At 39.6% G+C, this 16234-nt stretch overlaps 7 non-coding genes across 7 annotated transcripts; 1 reads left to right on the plus strand and 6 right to left on the minus strand.

Annotated features, from left to right (window-relative positions):
- The first annotated feature begins 3878 nt into the window (after positions 1–3878).
- Positions 3879–3952, plus strand: trnat-ugu (transfer RNA threonine (anticodon UGU)). Its single transcript has one exon. It is a non-coding gene; the product is annotated as a tRNA-Thr (tRNA).
- A 1311-nt stretch (positions 3953–5263) lies between these two features.
- Positions 5264–5335, minus strand: trnap-cgg (transfer RNA proline (anticodon CGG)). Its single transcript has one exon. It is a non-coding gene; the product is annotated as a tRNA-Pro (tRNA).
- A 409-nt stretch (positions 5336–5744) lies between these two features.
- trnap-agg (transfer RNA proline (anticodon AGG)) lies at positions 5745–5816 on the minus strand. The gene has a single exon. It is a non-coding gene; the product is annotated as a tRNA-Pro (tRNA).
- Positions 5817–6767: 951 nt separating this feature from the next.
- trnap-ugg (transfer RNA proline (anticodon UGG)) lies at positions 6768–6839 on the minus strand. The gene has a single exon. It is a non-coding gene; the product is annotated as a tRNA-Pro (tRNA).
- A 1323-nt stretch (positions 6840–8162) lies between these two features.
- trnap-cgg (transfer RNA proline (anticodon CGG)) lies at positions 8163–8234 on the minus strand. Its single transcript has one exon. It is a non-coding gene; the product is annotated as a tRNA-Pro (tRNA).
- A 300-nt stretch (positions 8235–8534) lies between these two features.
- trnap-agg (transfer RNA proline (anticodon AGG)) lies at positions 8535–8606 on the minus strand. The gene has a single exon. It is a non-coding gene; the product is annotated as a tRNA-Pro (tRNA).
- A 1322-nt stretch (positions 8607–9928) lies between these two features.
- trnap-agg (transfer RNA proline (anticodon AGG)) lies at positions 9929–10000 on the minus strand. The gene has a single exon. It is a non-coding gene; the product is annotated as a tRNA-Pro (tRNA).
- Between the last annotated feature and the right edge of the window lie 6234 nt (positions 10001–16234).

Consider the following 16234-nt stretch of genomic DNA (forward strand, 5'->3'; position numbering starts at 1 on the left):
AAATATGGAAATTTTTTGAAAAATCACAAAAAATGAAAATTTTAAAAAATATGAAATTTTTTTTAAAAATCGCAAAATATGAACAATTTTTGAAAAATTGCAAAAAATTAAAATATTTTGAAAAATCGCAAAAAATTAAAATTTTTTGAAAAATCTAAAAATATGGAAATTTTTTTGAAAAATCGCAAAACATAAAAATTTTTTGAAAAATCGCAAAACATGAAAATTTTTAGAAAAATCACAAAAAATCACAAAAATTATTTTTTTTTGAAAAATCGCAAAATATGAAATTTTTTTGAAAAATCGCAAAACATGAAAATTTTTAGAAAAATCGCAAAAAATCACAAAAAATGAAAATTTTTTGAAAAATCGCAAAATATGAACAATTTTTGAAAAATCGCAAAAAATGAAAATTTTTTGAAAAATCGCAAAATATGAAAACATTTTTAAAAATCGCAAAAAATGAAAATTTTTTGAAAATTGGCAAAACATGAAAATTTTTTGAAAAATCGCAAAATATGGAAATTTTTTTGAAAAATCGCAAAACATGAAAATTTTTTGAAAAATCACAAAAAATGAAAAATTTTTGAAAAATCGCAAAATATGAAAATTTTTTGAAAAATCGCAAAATATGAACAATTTTTGAAAAATTGCAAAAAATAAAATTTTTGAAAAATCCCAAAATATGAAAATTTTTTGAAAAATTGCAAAACATGAAAATTTTTTTAAAAATCGCAAAATATTACAATTTTTTGAAAAATCGCAAAATATAAAATTTTTTTGAAAAATCGAAAAACATGAAAATTTTTTGAAAAATCGCAAAACATGAAAATTTTTTGGAAAATCGCAAAATATATAATTTTTTTGAAAAATCGCAAAACATGAAAATTTTTTGAAAAACATGAAGTTTTTTGAAAAATCGCAAAATATATAATTTTTTTGAAAAATCGCAAAATATGAAAATTTTTTAAAATCACAAAAAATGAAAATTTTTTGAAAAATCGTGAAATATAATTTTTTTTTGAAAAATCACAAAAACTGAAAAATTTTTGCAAAATCGCAAAATATGAAAATTTTTGAAAAATCGCAAAAAATGAAAAATTTTTGAAAAATCGCAAAAAATTAAAATTTTTGAAAAATCGCAAAATATGAACAATTTTTGAAAAATCGCAAAAAATCACAAAAAATGAACATTTTTTTAAAAATCGTAAAATAAGAAAATCACAAAAAAATCAAGAAAAATGAAATTTTTTTAAAAATAATGAAAAATCACGAAAAATGAAAGATTTTTGAAAAATCATTAAAAAATGAAAAAATCATGAAAAATCATGAAAATTCATAAAAATGAAAAAATCATGAAAAATGAAAAAACTTGAAAAATCACGAAAAATCATGAAAGATGAAAAAATCTTGAAAAATCATGAAAAAATCTTGAAAAATCACCAAAAATCATATAAATTCACCAAAAATCATGAAAAATTATCTGTACAAACAGTAAAAAAATACAGAAAGTGCAAAAACAATGACAGTGCAAATACAACGACAGTACAAACAACACAAATAAAATGACAATGTGAAATTGACAACGATATGTACAATGAATAGGTGTCCACATAGTTGTAGGCAGTGTTGTTTCAAGTATGGATTGGCTAAAGGTCAGTGCATGCTACATATCGATGGTGTGCAGTGAGGGTATGGAAGAGCCTGTGTGTTAAGTGTTCATCAGCCTGATAGTCTGAGGGAAGAAACTTTCCTTTAGCCGGCTGGTGCGGAACCAGATGCTGCGGAACCATCTACCTGAGGGTAGCAGACGGTTTTGTCTGTATAATTGTACATGTTAAACTAATTTAAATTAGAAGTCCACTAAATGTTCATTAACTAAAGTCACAGCAAAATGTGCTACAATTAATGTAGAAATGCCAAAGTTCCACTGCTTTTTTGAGCTGTAGGGCTCATCCATGGATTGAACCCAGGACCTCTCGCATCCTAAGCGAGAATCATACCCCTTGACCAACGAGCCCTGAAGAAAGACCCTGCTGTGCCAAAAAAAAATTCTTACTTTTTTATAAATACTTTTTGTTCTTGTTGTTTTTAGTATGTGCCACCTGGGTTGCCTTTGATGCAGTCCCTTTTAAGTTGGCTGTGCAGCACAATCCACAATAGCGATCTGCTAAAAAGATTCAGAGTGAGCTTCTGTTTAGAATACAGTTAAAAGCATCAGTCTGCAATATTAGAAAACCAGTAAAACAACTCAGGTGGACCTCTGGAAAAGCCAGGTAAGCCATTTTGAACAATGCCATAATGAAAAGATTTATTTATTTACATTAATCCATGCATCTCTTTATTTAGGCTATTTGCTTTATACGAGCTTACATGTCCTACAAATTTATTAATAGGACATACCCTATTAATAAACCTCCATGTTCTACTGTTCTTCTACTGTTATTAATATAACAACTTACATCTCTGCATTCCCTTGCGAACACTGAATCACCATAGCAATGGTAAACACAAGCTAACAGACAGAGATTTGTTATTGTTTGTAAAGCTGATCTGCTGCTATAGTCTAAGGCACGATGATGTTCTTCTAAAGCACTATTCCCTTGAATGCTGTATAATACTCTATTATGAATTATTTATATAAATACATAATTTTAATATATAATATTTAATCGAGTATTCTGCCAATGTTTTTTTTTTTTTCATATTTATAAGGGTGTTTCTATTTGCTCTATTGCTGTGTACTACCCACTAGTAACCTGGGTTACAATTGACTATATATAAATCAGTTGACATTATTAAGGCATGTATTGGGTAAAATTGCTACTTTTTACTGTCATTCATTGTGTTTTGGTCATTATCAATGCACTGTCACTTTAATTGAGCGTGAGCAGCGCGTCAAAAATAGACCCGGCGTCGAAACTATCGCTGCACTGCTGCTTCAGCGACGCTCACGCCTCGCTCTGACGCGCTGCTACTGTGTGCATTGTGAAAGCTCTAATCTGTTAACATGGACGCCGAAAAAACACGCTCTGCTCACGCGCTGCTGGCGCTTGCGGTGTGAAACAGCCGTTAGTCTTAACACTAAAAGAAAAAACCTCTGGATACGATACTTCCAAATGCAGTTTCATCTAAGACAGTGCGGGTGAAGCAAAATTTACTATGCTTTCTACTCAGTTACTTTGCACATGCATAAAGAGGCTCTTGTATGACAAATCCAAAATGCGTGATCTTAACAATAGATGGCAGTCACTTTTGCCCTAAACCACAGGTTGCCTTCGAGTCATTCCTCAAGTCCACTCGGCCCTACACTGTTTTATAATCTTCCTTATTTAAAACAGCTCAATTAAGTCATCGGCTTTATTGTAGAGTACCCCTAGTATCTGAGCCTGCACTGCACAATGAAAGAAAAAAGCAAAACGGGATGGACAGATGCCTGAAATGTTGGAAACGCACCACACCTTAAGTCAGTGAAGAAAAAGGGCAAAGCTTGCAACTCTTGTGGGACTCGAACCCAAAACCTTTAAATGACTCGGCTCACAGCCAAGAAGTCCAATGCGCTTTCCATTATCTTAGATTAAATGATTTCCATTTTCCGAGCTGAAAGTGGGTTTGGATGTAATGTAACTGGAGGTTCCAAAAAACACTTAACACATGATAAAGGATAGATTAAATAAAAAAAATTAATGCATTTTTTGCTTTGATCTTGAACAGAGGCCAGGTTACCGGTCAAGTTTGAGACATGATCATCCAGACTCTAAAAGACCACATCCATCTGGTCAGCATTTTCTGCATCCTGACATGCTGGTTTTTGTTGTGTATTTTTTTCTTCTTCGATTTTTGTTATCGGGCAAATGTCTCTTACAATTAATTTTTGTGGTGCTGTGGCTTAGCTGGTCAAAGTGCCTGTCGTGTAAACAGGAGATCCTGGGCTCAAATCCCAGCAGCGCCTTAGTTCAGGTTGGTGCGTGTGCTTTTTTCATAGAGCTTAATGAAATAAATTATAAAACTGTATAGCTTTGAGGCATAAGGGATAGTGCGTCAAATTGAATTACATTTGAGAGCTCATCTGATTCACAACTAGTTTACTGCACACCCATGTTTTTAGTTGTTTATCTCCCTCTCCATAATCTCCATTCCTCAAACCTATTGAGGATTTTTTTCCTGCCTGTAGATGAAAAGTGTATGACCGAAATCCAAACACACCTATACCCCTTCTCCAAGCTATAGCAGTTGATGCTTTTCATGGCTGGATTTGTCATGCAAGGTTACATTTCCCCCACTGCTTGGCCACACCAAAACAGAAAAGAGAATGCAGTATAGCTGTTTTTTTATTTATTTATTTATGTATTTTCTGTAACTGTATTTAGTAAACACTTCTGTTGATGGTATATGTAGACCACATTTTCTGCAACTTTGTGTTGGTTGGGATCAACACTTTGTACGCTGTTTTTGTGGGGAAAATACAGTAAAATATATTCGGTATTTGTTTGTTTTGTATAAAAACAATTTTCAGAAAAATTTTACAATGCACTTCTGTAGGTCTATGTACTGTCTGTAGTAAGTGTAACACTGAACTGAAAAAGGCTAACAGAAAGTCATTATGATGAATAGAGAAGAAGTCGTCATAGTGTTTTACATTAAGCACATTAGTGTTTAACTTATCTTATGAATGTCTGTTAATGTGATGGCTTGTGTGTGTCATTTGAAAACAAAATACCATTTTGAGAAGAAATCACATTGTTTTGAACGTATAGTTTCATTTTGCAGAAGAATTGAAGAGTTTTGCCCAATGTGTGTGTGTGTTTTGGGATTTGTGTGTAGAGTTCTGACAATATGAAACATGCTTTCAGAAATTGTGTGTAAACAACTGGAAAAAACTGGAAACAAACTCTTTGGTTGTCATTTTAAGACCTCCAGGAACAGGTTTGGTGACCCCTGGCTTAAAAGCATAGTTCACTCAGAAAGCAACTTTACAAGGCAACACTATCTGCTGACGAACTGGCATTCTCAGAAAAAAAGGCCTCTTACAAAACACCCTTACAAAAAACGCCCTTACAAAACAGCAGACAACTGTAAGGGCTCAACCGAAATTTGAATCTGTGATTTCTCATTGCATGAACGAAAATCATACGCCTAGACCAGCAAGCCACTATGCAAAGGAATGTTTTATGTGGCGACACTATCTGCTGACAAACTGGAATTCTTCGAAAGACATTTTAATGAAAGACATAGTGCCCTGTAAAACACATGACACCTGCAAGGGCTCGTCCGGGATTTGAACCCGGGACCTCTCACACCCGAAGCAAGAATCATACCCCTAGACCAACGAGCCACTAAATTGGGAGAATTTCACATGGCCTCAGAAGCATCAGATAGTCAGAAAACTTTCTCTAACAAATCAAGGGCACCCTAAGCGAGAATCATACCCCTTGACCAACGAGCCACTGCAAAACAGTAACTTTATATGGCAACACTATCTGCTGACGAACTGGGATTCTCAGAAAAAAGGCCTCTGTGTAAGCCACAACGCCCTTACAAAACAGCAGAAACTGTAAGGGCTCAACTGAAATTTGAATCTGGGATTTCTCATGGCATGAACGAGAATCATACTCCTAGACAACCAAGCCACTAAGCAAAGAAATGTTTTATGTGCCGACACTATCTGCTGACAACCTGGAATTCTTCGAAAAACGTTTTTTATGAAAGCCATAAAGCCCTGTAAAACAAAAGAATAAATGCAAGGGCTCGTCCGGGATTTGAACCCGGGACCTCTCGCACCCTAAGCGAGAATCATACCCCTAGACCAACAAGCCACAAAAGCTTGATTATTTCACAAGACATCAGAAGCAACAGATGGTCAGAAGTCCTTAACTTACAAACATTGAAGAAGGGCTTTTGCTTCATTTGGACCCGGGACTTCTGCAATGGTTCGTCCAGGCTTTGAAAACAGGACCTCTCGCACCTTATGCGAGAATCAAGCCCGTAGACCAACGAGCAACTGCAAAACAGCCACTTTACATGGCAACACTATCTGCTGACAAACTGGCATTCTCAGAAAAAAGGCCTCTGTGTAAGCCACAACGCCCTTACAAAACAAAAGACAACTGTAAGGGTTCAACTGAAATTTGAACCTAGGATTTCTCATGGCATGAACGAGAATCATACTCCTAGACCAGCAAGCCACTATGCAAGAAATATTTTATGTGGCGACACTATCTGCTGACAAATTGGAATTCTTTGAAAGACGATTTTACGAAAGACATAATGCCCTGTAAAACACAGTACACCTACAAGGGCTCATCCGTGTATTGAACCCGGGTCCTCTCGCAACCGAAGCAAGAATCATACCCATAGACCAATGAGTCACTGAATCGAGACAACTTCACAAGGCGTCAGATAGTCAGAAATCTTTCTCTAACGAATCAAGGGCAACTTAAGTGAGAGTCATACCCCTAGACCACCGAGCCACTGCAAAACAGCAACTTTATATGGCAACACTATCTGCTGACAAACTGGCTTTCTCAGAAAAAAGGCCTCTGTGTAAGCCACAACGACCTTACAAAACAGCAGACAACTGTAAGGGCTCAACCGAAATTTGAATCTGGGATTTCTCATTGCATGAATGAAAATCATACGCCTAGACCAGCAAGCCACTATGCAAAGGAATGTTTTAGGTGGCGACACTATCTGCTGACAAACTGGAATTCTTCGAAAGACATTTTAATGAAAGACATAGTGCCCTGTAAAACACATGACACCTGCAAGGGCTCGTCCGGGATTTGAACCCGGGACCTCTCACACCCGAAGCGAGAATCATTCCCCTAGACCAACGAGCCACTGCAATACAATAACTTTATAAGGCAACACTATCTGCTGACGAACTGGCATTCTCAGAAAAAAGGCCTCTGTGTAAGCCACAATGCCCTTACAAAACAGCAGACAACTGTAAGGGCTCAACCGAAATTTGAATCTGGGATTTCTCACGGCATGAACGAAAAGCATACTCCTAGACAACCAAACCACTATGCAAAGGAATGTTTTATGTGCCGACGCTATCTGCTGACAAACTGGAATTCTTCGAAAATTGTTTTTTTATGAAAGCCATAAAGCCCAGTAAAACAACAGATCAATTGCAAGGTCTCGTCTGGGATTTGATCCCGGGACCTCCCGCACCCTAAGCGAGAATCATACCCCTAGACCAACGAGCCACAAAAGCTTGAATATTTCACAAGACATCAGAAGCAACAGATGGTCAGAAATCCTTATCTTACAAACATTGAAGCAGGGCTTTTGCTTCATTTGGACCCGGGACTTCTGCAATGGTTCGTCCAGGCTTTGAAAACAGGACCTCTCGCACCTTATGCGAGAATCAAGCCCGTAGACCAACGAGCAACTGCAAAACAGCCACTTTACATGGCAACACTATCTGCTGACAAACCGGCATTCTCAGAAAAAAGGCCTCTGTGTAAGCCACAACGCCCATACAAAACAAAAGACAACTGTAAGTGTTCAACTGAAATTGGAACCTAGGATTTCTCATGGCATGAACGAGAATCATACTCCTAGACCAGCAAGCCACTATGCAAGAAATATTTTATGTGGCAACACTATCTGCTGACAAATTGGAATTCTTTGAAAGACGTTTTTATGAAAGACATAATGCCCTGTAAATCACAGTACACCTACAAGGGCTCATCCGTGTATTGAACCTGGGTCCTCTCACAACCGAAGCGAGAATTATACCCATAGACCAATGAGCCACTAAATCGAGACAACTTCACAAGGCGTCAGATAGTCAGAAATCTTTCTCTAACGAATCAAGGGCACCTTAAGTGAGAGTCATACCCCTAGACCACCGAGCCACTGCAAAACAGCAACTTTATATGGCAACACTATCTGCTGACAAACTGGCATTCTCAGAAAAAAGGCCTCTGTGTAAGCCACAACGACCTTACAAAACAGCAGACAACTGTAAGGGCTCAACCGAAATTTGAATCTGGGATTTCTCATTGCATGAACGAAAATCATACGCCTAGACCAGCAAGCCACTATGCAAAGGAATGTTTTAGGTGGCGACAGTATCGGCTGACAAACTGGAATTCTTCGAAAGACATTTTAATGAAAGACATAGTGCCCTGTAAAACACATGACACCTGCAAGGGCTCGTCCGGGATTTGAACCCGGGACCTCTCACACCCGAAGCGAGAATCATACCCCTAGACCAACGAGCCACTGCAAAACAATAACTTTATATGGCAACACTATCTGCTGACGAACTGGCATTCTCAGAAAAAAGGCCTCTGTGTAAGCCACAATGCCCTTACAAAACAGCAGACAACTGTAAGGGCTAAACCGAAATTTGAATCTGGGATTTCTCACGGCATGAACGAAAAGCATACTCCTAGACAACCAAACCACTATGCAAAGGAATGTTTTATGTGCCGACGCTATCTGCTGACAAACTGGAATTCTTCGAAAATTGTTTTTTTATGAAAGCCATAAAGCCCAGTAAAACAACAGATCAATTGCAAGGGCTCGTCCGGGATTTGAACCCGGGACCTCCCGCACCCTAAGCGAGAATCATACCCCTAGACCAACGAGCCACAAAAGCTTGAATATTTCACAAGACATCAGAAGCAACAGATGGTCAGAAATCCTTATCTTACAAACATTGAAGCAGGGCTTTTGCTTCATTTGGACCCGGGACTTCTGCAATGGTTCGTCCAGGCTTTGAAAACAGGACCTCTCGCACCTTATGCGAGAATCAAGCCCGTAGACCAACGAGCAACTGCAAAACAGCCACTTTACATGGCAACACTATCTGCAGACAAACTGGCATTCTCAGAAAAAAGACCCTTGTGTAAGCCACAACGCCCTTACAAAACAAAAGACAACTGTAAGGGTTCAACTGAAATTTGAACCTAGGATTTCTCATGGCATGAACGAGAATCATACTCCTAGACCAGCAAGCCACTATGCAAGAAATATTTTATGTGGCGACACTATCTGCTGACAAATTGGAATTCTTTGAAAGACGTTTTTACGAAAGACATAATGCCCTGTAAAACACAGTACACCTACAAGGGCTCATGCGTGTATTGAACCCGGGTCCTCTCGCAACCGAAGCGAGAATCATACCCATAGACCAATGAGCCACTAAATCGAGACAACTTCACAAGGCGTCAGATAGTCAGAAATCTTTCTCTAACGAATCAAGGGCACCATAAGTGAGAGTCATACCCCTAGACCACCGAGCCACTGCAAAACAGCAACTTTATATGGCAACACTATCTGCTGACAAACTGGCATTCTCAGAAAAAAGGCCTCTGTGTAAGCCACAACGACCTTACAAAACAGCAGACAACTGTAAGGGCTTAACCGAAATTTGAATCTGGGAATTCTCATTGCATGAACGAAAATCATACGCCTAGACCAGCAAGCCACTTTGCAAAGGAATGTTTTAGGTGGCAACACTATCTGCTGACAAACTGGAATTCTTCGAAAGACATTTTAATGAAAGACATAGTGCCCTGTAAAACACATGACACCTGCAAGGGCTCGTCTGGGATTTGAAGCCGGGACCTCTCACACCCGAAGCAAGAATCATACCCCTAGACCAACGAGCCACTGCAAAACAATAACTTTATATGGCAACACTATCTGCTGACGAACTGGCATTCTCAGAAAAAAGGCCTCTGTGTAAGCCACAATGCCCTTACAAAACAGCAGACAACTGTAAGGGCTCAACCGAAATTTGAATCTGGGATTTCTCACGGCATGAACGAAAAGCATACTCCTAGACAACCAAGCCACTAAGCAAAGAAATGTTTTATGTGCCGACACTATCTGCTGACAACCTGGAATTCTTCGAAAAACGTTTTTTATGAAAGCCATAAAGCCCTGTAAAACAAAAGAATAAATGCAAGGGCTCGTCCGGGATGTGAACCCGGGACCTCTCGCACCCTAAGCGAGAATCATACCCCTAGACCAACGAGCCACAAAAGCTTGATTATTTCACAAGACATCAGAAGCAACAGATGGTCAGAAGTCCTTATCTTACAAACATTGAAGAAGGGCTTTTGCTTCATTTGGACCCGGGACTTCTGCAATGGTTCGTCCAGGCTTTGAAAACGGGACCTCTCGCACCTTATGCGAGAATCAAGCCCGTAGACCAACGAGCAACTGCAAAACAGCCACTTTACATGGCAACACTATCTGCTGACAAACCGGCATTCTCAGAAAAAAGGCCTCCGTGTAAGCCACAACGCCCATACAAAACAAAAGACAACTGTAAGGGTTCAACTGAAATTGGAACCTAGGATTTCTCATGGCATGAACGAGAATCATACTCCTAGACCACCAAGCCACTATGCAAGAAATATTTTATGTGGCAACACTATCTGCTGACAAATTGGAATTCTTTGAAAGACGTTTTTATGAAAGACATAATGCCCTGTAAAACACAGTACACCTGCAAGGGCTCGAGTGACGTCACTGACGTCACTGTCTCCGTTCGGTCGCCTACTGCGTTTTCTTGAAGTTTGGACTCGCTATTTACTCGCAATTTAAATCTTAATCATAAAATTCTTCCTCATTCGCTAACTATTTTTCTCTCCTACTTAGGGTGAACAAACCCTTAATACATTTATACAAACAAAACTGCTTTAAAACGGTCTGTCCCTCGAGCATCTGCCTGTTGTTTGTAGATTTAGCCTGCTAGCGCCGCTGGTCAGCTAAAGCTACCAACCTCTTTTACCATACACTTTTGACATACTGGCTTTGCTCTTTACCCCGTAAAATGTCGCTTGCGTCTCTGTCCTTGTGTGGAGAAGAAGCATCGATGGAGGCGTTGGAGCTGGAGCTGGAAGAAGTGGAGTCCCAGATCCGGGCACATCTGATGAGGTGGACGCGGCTGCAGGAACAACTGCTTGTTGTGCCTAACGCTAAGGCCGTCTCATCATCTAAGGTACGTGGAAATTACAACCACATCATTCCCTCTACCTCAACCCGCGTCCTTCTCTGTCCAGGCCCAGCGCACCCGGGGCGCGGCTTGGCCAGGCGTCGTTCACGCCGACACCCGGCTACCACGGCGCCTGGGTGCAGCCGCGTAAGGTGCTTGCCAGATCCTGGGGCAGAACGTCTCCTCCTCACGTTTTCGAGATCTCCACCGAGAACCGCTTCTCCCCTCTCCACGAGTCGGATCCCGATGTGGCCATCATCGGTGACTCGATTGTTCGTCACGTCCGTGCCGCCTCCTCAAAAGGTAATAAAGTACGTACTTTCTGCTTTCCTGGTGCCCGTGTGAGAAATATTTCTACACAGATTCCAACCATCCTGGGTGCTGCCGAGAGCCCTGGTGCCGTTGTCCTCCACATTGGGACAAACAATACCGGGCTCAGGCAGTCGGAGATCCTGAAGAAGGACTTCAGGAGCCTGATCGAGGCGGTTCGACGCACCTCGCCCGCCACGCAGATCATCGTTTCAGGGCTGCTTCCTACCTACCGCCGAGGAAATGAAAGGTTCAGTAGACTTTTAGCTCTGAATGAATGGCTAATAACATGGTGTAAAGAACAGAAATTGCTCTTTGCTAATAACTGGAATCTTTTCTGGGAGCGTCCTAGGCTCTTCCGTGCTGACGGCCTGCACCCCAGTCGAGCCGGAGCTGAACTCCTGTCGGACAACATCTCCAGATTACTTCGCACCATCTGACTAGCAGGTAAAAATTCACAAAATTCACATTATAGCCACCTAGACTCTTGTTCGTCCCACTTAAACATCAGTAACGCATATCTTGCAAATCCTATAGAGACTGTGTCTCTTCCTCGTATTATTAGATTAAGAAATAAACGTACTGTGTGCTCCAGAAAAAATCTATTAAGAATCAAACCAGAAAAACCAGTAGAAAGTGAAAATACAAATTTCGTAAGGCTTGGTCTCCTAAACATCAGGGGCCTCATGTACGAATACTTGCGTGGAAATCTTACTAAAACATTGCGTACGCACAAAGCTGTAAATGTGCATATGCAGAAAAATATTCAGATGTATGAAACACTGCGTACGCCGAATCTCACGCATATTCTTTTGTACATCTGAATGAACGTGAAACTGAGCGCAACATGCACGAGCACAAAACCCCTCCCTGCCTCCTCCCCCGAATGAATATGCTAATGACTATGCTACTGGCAAAACCCAACGAAAAAGCAATGTCAAAATCAAGCAAAAAGAGAAACTTTGAACAGAATGTGAATTGGAGGTGCTGCTTTCGGAGGTAGACCGGAGAAAAGCGGTGTTATTTGCAAGTTTGTTCTCCGGAATTAACAACAAAAGAAAAAAATAGAGTGGGAGAGTTTAGCTGATGCGGTCAACACAGTTGGGTCTGAACATCGCACTGAGTGCGTTAAAAAAAAGAAATAGTGTGGTTTATATCTGTAAAATGTTGCAGGACGTTCAACAGTCTCAGTGGTGCTACTCGTAAGACGCATGTGATCATGAATTGATACATTTGAGCATGAACTTGGCTCGAATCCAGCATCTGATGAACTCTTTCTTGTTTTTTCCCCCACTACATATCAGATTTTGCCAACTATTTATCGCGAGAAAGACAAGTAGGAATCATCAATAAGTTCATATCAATAAGCATCATATTTTATTTGCACATTTATTGAATGGAAATGTTTCTGATTCATGCATGCAAATTTATCTTCAGATAGTGTCTTTATAGCAATGTGCGTGTGGTAGATAGCTCAGATTACATTGGGAAAACAGGCGACTGCTGCAAATTGTGCTTTAATGTTTAGCTGGTCAAATGTATGGTATGGAAACCTTATATACCTGCTGAACCCGTCTCATACAGCTGCCATTGCAAGGCTCAGCCACTTTGTAAAGAGGAATTTAACACAACTGCCTCTAGGAGTCGCCAATGGAAATAAAACAGACACGCACAAAAAATGTGCGTACGCCTGCCAGAAAGCTGCCGTGAAGCTGTGCACATTCCCACGTTCAGTTCATTGTTAGTAAATCCAAACGTGAGCGATTCTGAGCGTGAAACCTGGCGTACGCAAAGTTTTTGTGCGTACGCAGCGTTGATACATGAGGCCCCTGGTCACTTGCACCTAAAGCACTTATCATTAATGAAATAATAACAGAAAACAATCTTAATGCACTCTGTCTCACTGAAACCTGGCTGAAACAAAATGACTATATTAGCTTAAATGAAGCAACTCCTCCAGGATTCTTATATAAACATGAGGCTCGTCAAACTGGTCGTGGTGGTGGAGTTGCATCAATCTTTAGTGATTTCCTTAATATTAATTAGAGAAAAGGACTTATGTTTAGCTCCTTTGAAGTATTATCGCTTAATGTTCAGCTTTCAGATACTATGCAAAAACCTATGTTATCTCTCGCTTTAATCACCATATATAGACCCCCAGGACCCTATGTCAATTTTCTAAAATAATTTTCTGATTTTATTTCTGACTTACTAGTCAAAACTGATAAAATGCTAATTGTAGGTGACTTTAACATCCACATAGGTGACACTAACGATACATTAGGGCTCGCGTTTATGGATTTAATACACTCACTTGGGATAAAGCAAAACGTTGTGGGTCCAACCCATCGCTTAAAGCATACATTAGATCTAATTCTGTCTTATGGAATCAAGGTTATTGACGTAGACATTATACCACAAAGTGATGATATTACAGATCACTACCTCTTACTATATAAGCTGTGTTTACCTGAAATCAGCAAACCCGCTCCAATACTCCGCCCTAGTAGAACTATTGTTCCGTCAACTAAAGATGAATTTATAAATAACTTACCTGATCTCTCTCTATTTCGTAATGCACCCGCAAACTCAAATGATCTTGATGTAGTAACCAGCAGTATGTATGCCATCTTTACTAGCACACTAAATACTGTGGCACCCATCAAATTAAAAAAGGCTAGAGAGATTAAAACTATACCATGGTATAATAGTCATACTCGTGCGCTCAAAACAGCAACCCGCGCCCGTACAGCAACGTAAATGGAAAAAAACTAATTTAGAGGTCTTTAGAATTGCGTACAAAAACAGTATGTCCAGCTATAGGAGGGCTCTAAAATCTGCCAGGACTGAGCACCTGCGCAAACTGATAGAAAATAATCATAACAATCCTAGATTTTTATTTAACACCATCTCTAAATTAGCAAATAATCGGTCATCCTTGGAACAAACTACTCCACCGCAAACTAGTAGTGATGACTTCATGAATTTTTTCAGTGATAAAATAGAAGGCTTTAGACGGAAAATAGGAGATGCCAAACTTTCTGCACTGGCTTATACTCCAAATCCTGTAAATATTTCATTGAATCATAATAATAACCTACACTGCTTCAAAATCATAGAACACGAAGGGTTAGTAAAAATTATAAATAGCTCTAAACCAGCTACGTGTATGCTGGACTCAATTCCAACAAAATTACTGAAAGAGCTGCTACCTGCTATAGGAGAACCTCTTCTTAACATTATCAACTCTTCTTTATCTATAGGCCATGTTCCAAACTCTTACAAGCTAGCTGTTATTAAGCCTATTATTAAGAAACCGCAACTAGACACTAACAACTTAGCTAACTATAGGCCTATTTCAAATCTTCCATTTATGTCTAAAATACTAGAAAAAGTTGTTTCCACTCAATTATGCTCTTTTCTGCAGACGAACAATATTTTTGAAGTGTTTCAGTCAGGTTTCAGGGCTCACCACAGTACAGAAACCGCCTTAGTGAAAATAACCAACGATTTACTCTTAGCTGCTGACCGAGGGTGCGTCTCGCTATTAGTTTTACTCGATCTTAGTGCGGCATTTGATACCATTGACCACAATATCCTCATAAATCGCTTAAAGTCTACAGGTGTCCAGGGACTGGCTCTACAATGGTTTAAGTCATACTTAACTGACCGCTACCAGTTTGTGAATCTTAATGGACAGCCTTCACAAATCTGCCCAGTAAAGTATGGGGTGCCTCAAGGATCAGTTTTAGGCCCTTTACTGTTTACAATTTACATGCTACCTCTGGGAGACATTATTAGAACACATGGGATCAGCTTTCACTGCTATGCAGATGATACTCAATTATATATTTCAACTAAACCTGACGAGACGTCTGAACTTTCTAAACTAACTGAGTGTATCAAAGACATCAAAGACTGGATGACCAACAATTTTCTTCTCTTAAACTCCGACAAAACAGAATTATTACTTATTGGGCCTAAATCTTGCACACAGCAGATCTCGCAACTCAATTTACAATTAGAGGGATACAAAGTTAGCTTTAGCTCTACTATAAAAGATGTGGGTGTCATATTAGACAGCAATCTAACTTTTAAAAACCATATATCCCATGTCACAAAAACTGCCTTCTTTCATCTGAGAAATATCGCTAAATTACGAAATATGCTATCCATCTCAGATGCAGAAAAGCTAGTCCATGCTTTTATGACTTCGAGACTGGATTACTGTAATGCTCTATTTGCTGGCTGCCCAGCATCCTCTATTAACAAACTTCAATTAGTACAAATTGCAGCAGCCAGAGTTCTGACCAGGTCTAGAAAATATGATCATATAACCCCAATTTTATCCTCCTTACACTGGCTGCCTGTTAAGTTTCGTATTGAATTTAAAATATTACTTCTCACCTATAAAGCTCTAAATAATCTAGCTCCTGTTTATCTAACCAACCTTCTGTCTCGCTACAAACCAACTCGCTCTTTAAGATCTCAAAATTCAGGGCTTCTGGTAGTACCTAGAATAGCAAAATCAAGTAAAGGAGGTCGAGCCTTCTCTTTCATGGCTCCTACACTCTGGAATAGCCTTCCTGATAACGTCCGAGGCTCAGACACACTCTCCCAGTTCAAAACTAGATTAAAGACCTATCTGTTTAGTAAAGCATACACTCAATGCATCACCTAGCGGGTTCCACACTGGCTTCTGCATCTTGCTTATATACACTATGAACAGCAGCTACGCTAATTATTCTCTTTATTCTCTATTTTCACCTGGGGATACTCATCCCGAGGTCATCAGATTAGGCGGAGTCACTGATTGGATCCAAGACCAGCGACGTGATGATCCCAAGGATTCCATATCCGGGACCAGGCCATATCCTGAGCTGCTGCTGCGCTGATGGTCGTGGGGAGTGGAGAACATGTGTCTGATTCCAGCGACGCTCCAGGGACAGACCAGTCTCCATT

Source organism: Danio rerio, chromosome 4 (genome assembly GCF_049306965.1).
Source record: "Danio rerio strain Tuebingen ecotype United States chromosome 4, GRCz12tu, whole genome shotgun sequence".
Classification (NCBI taxonomy): Eukaryota; Metazoa; Chordata; class Actinopteri; order Cypriniformes; family Danionidae; genus Danio; species Danio rerio.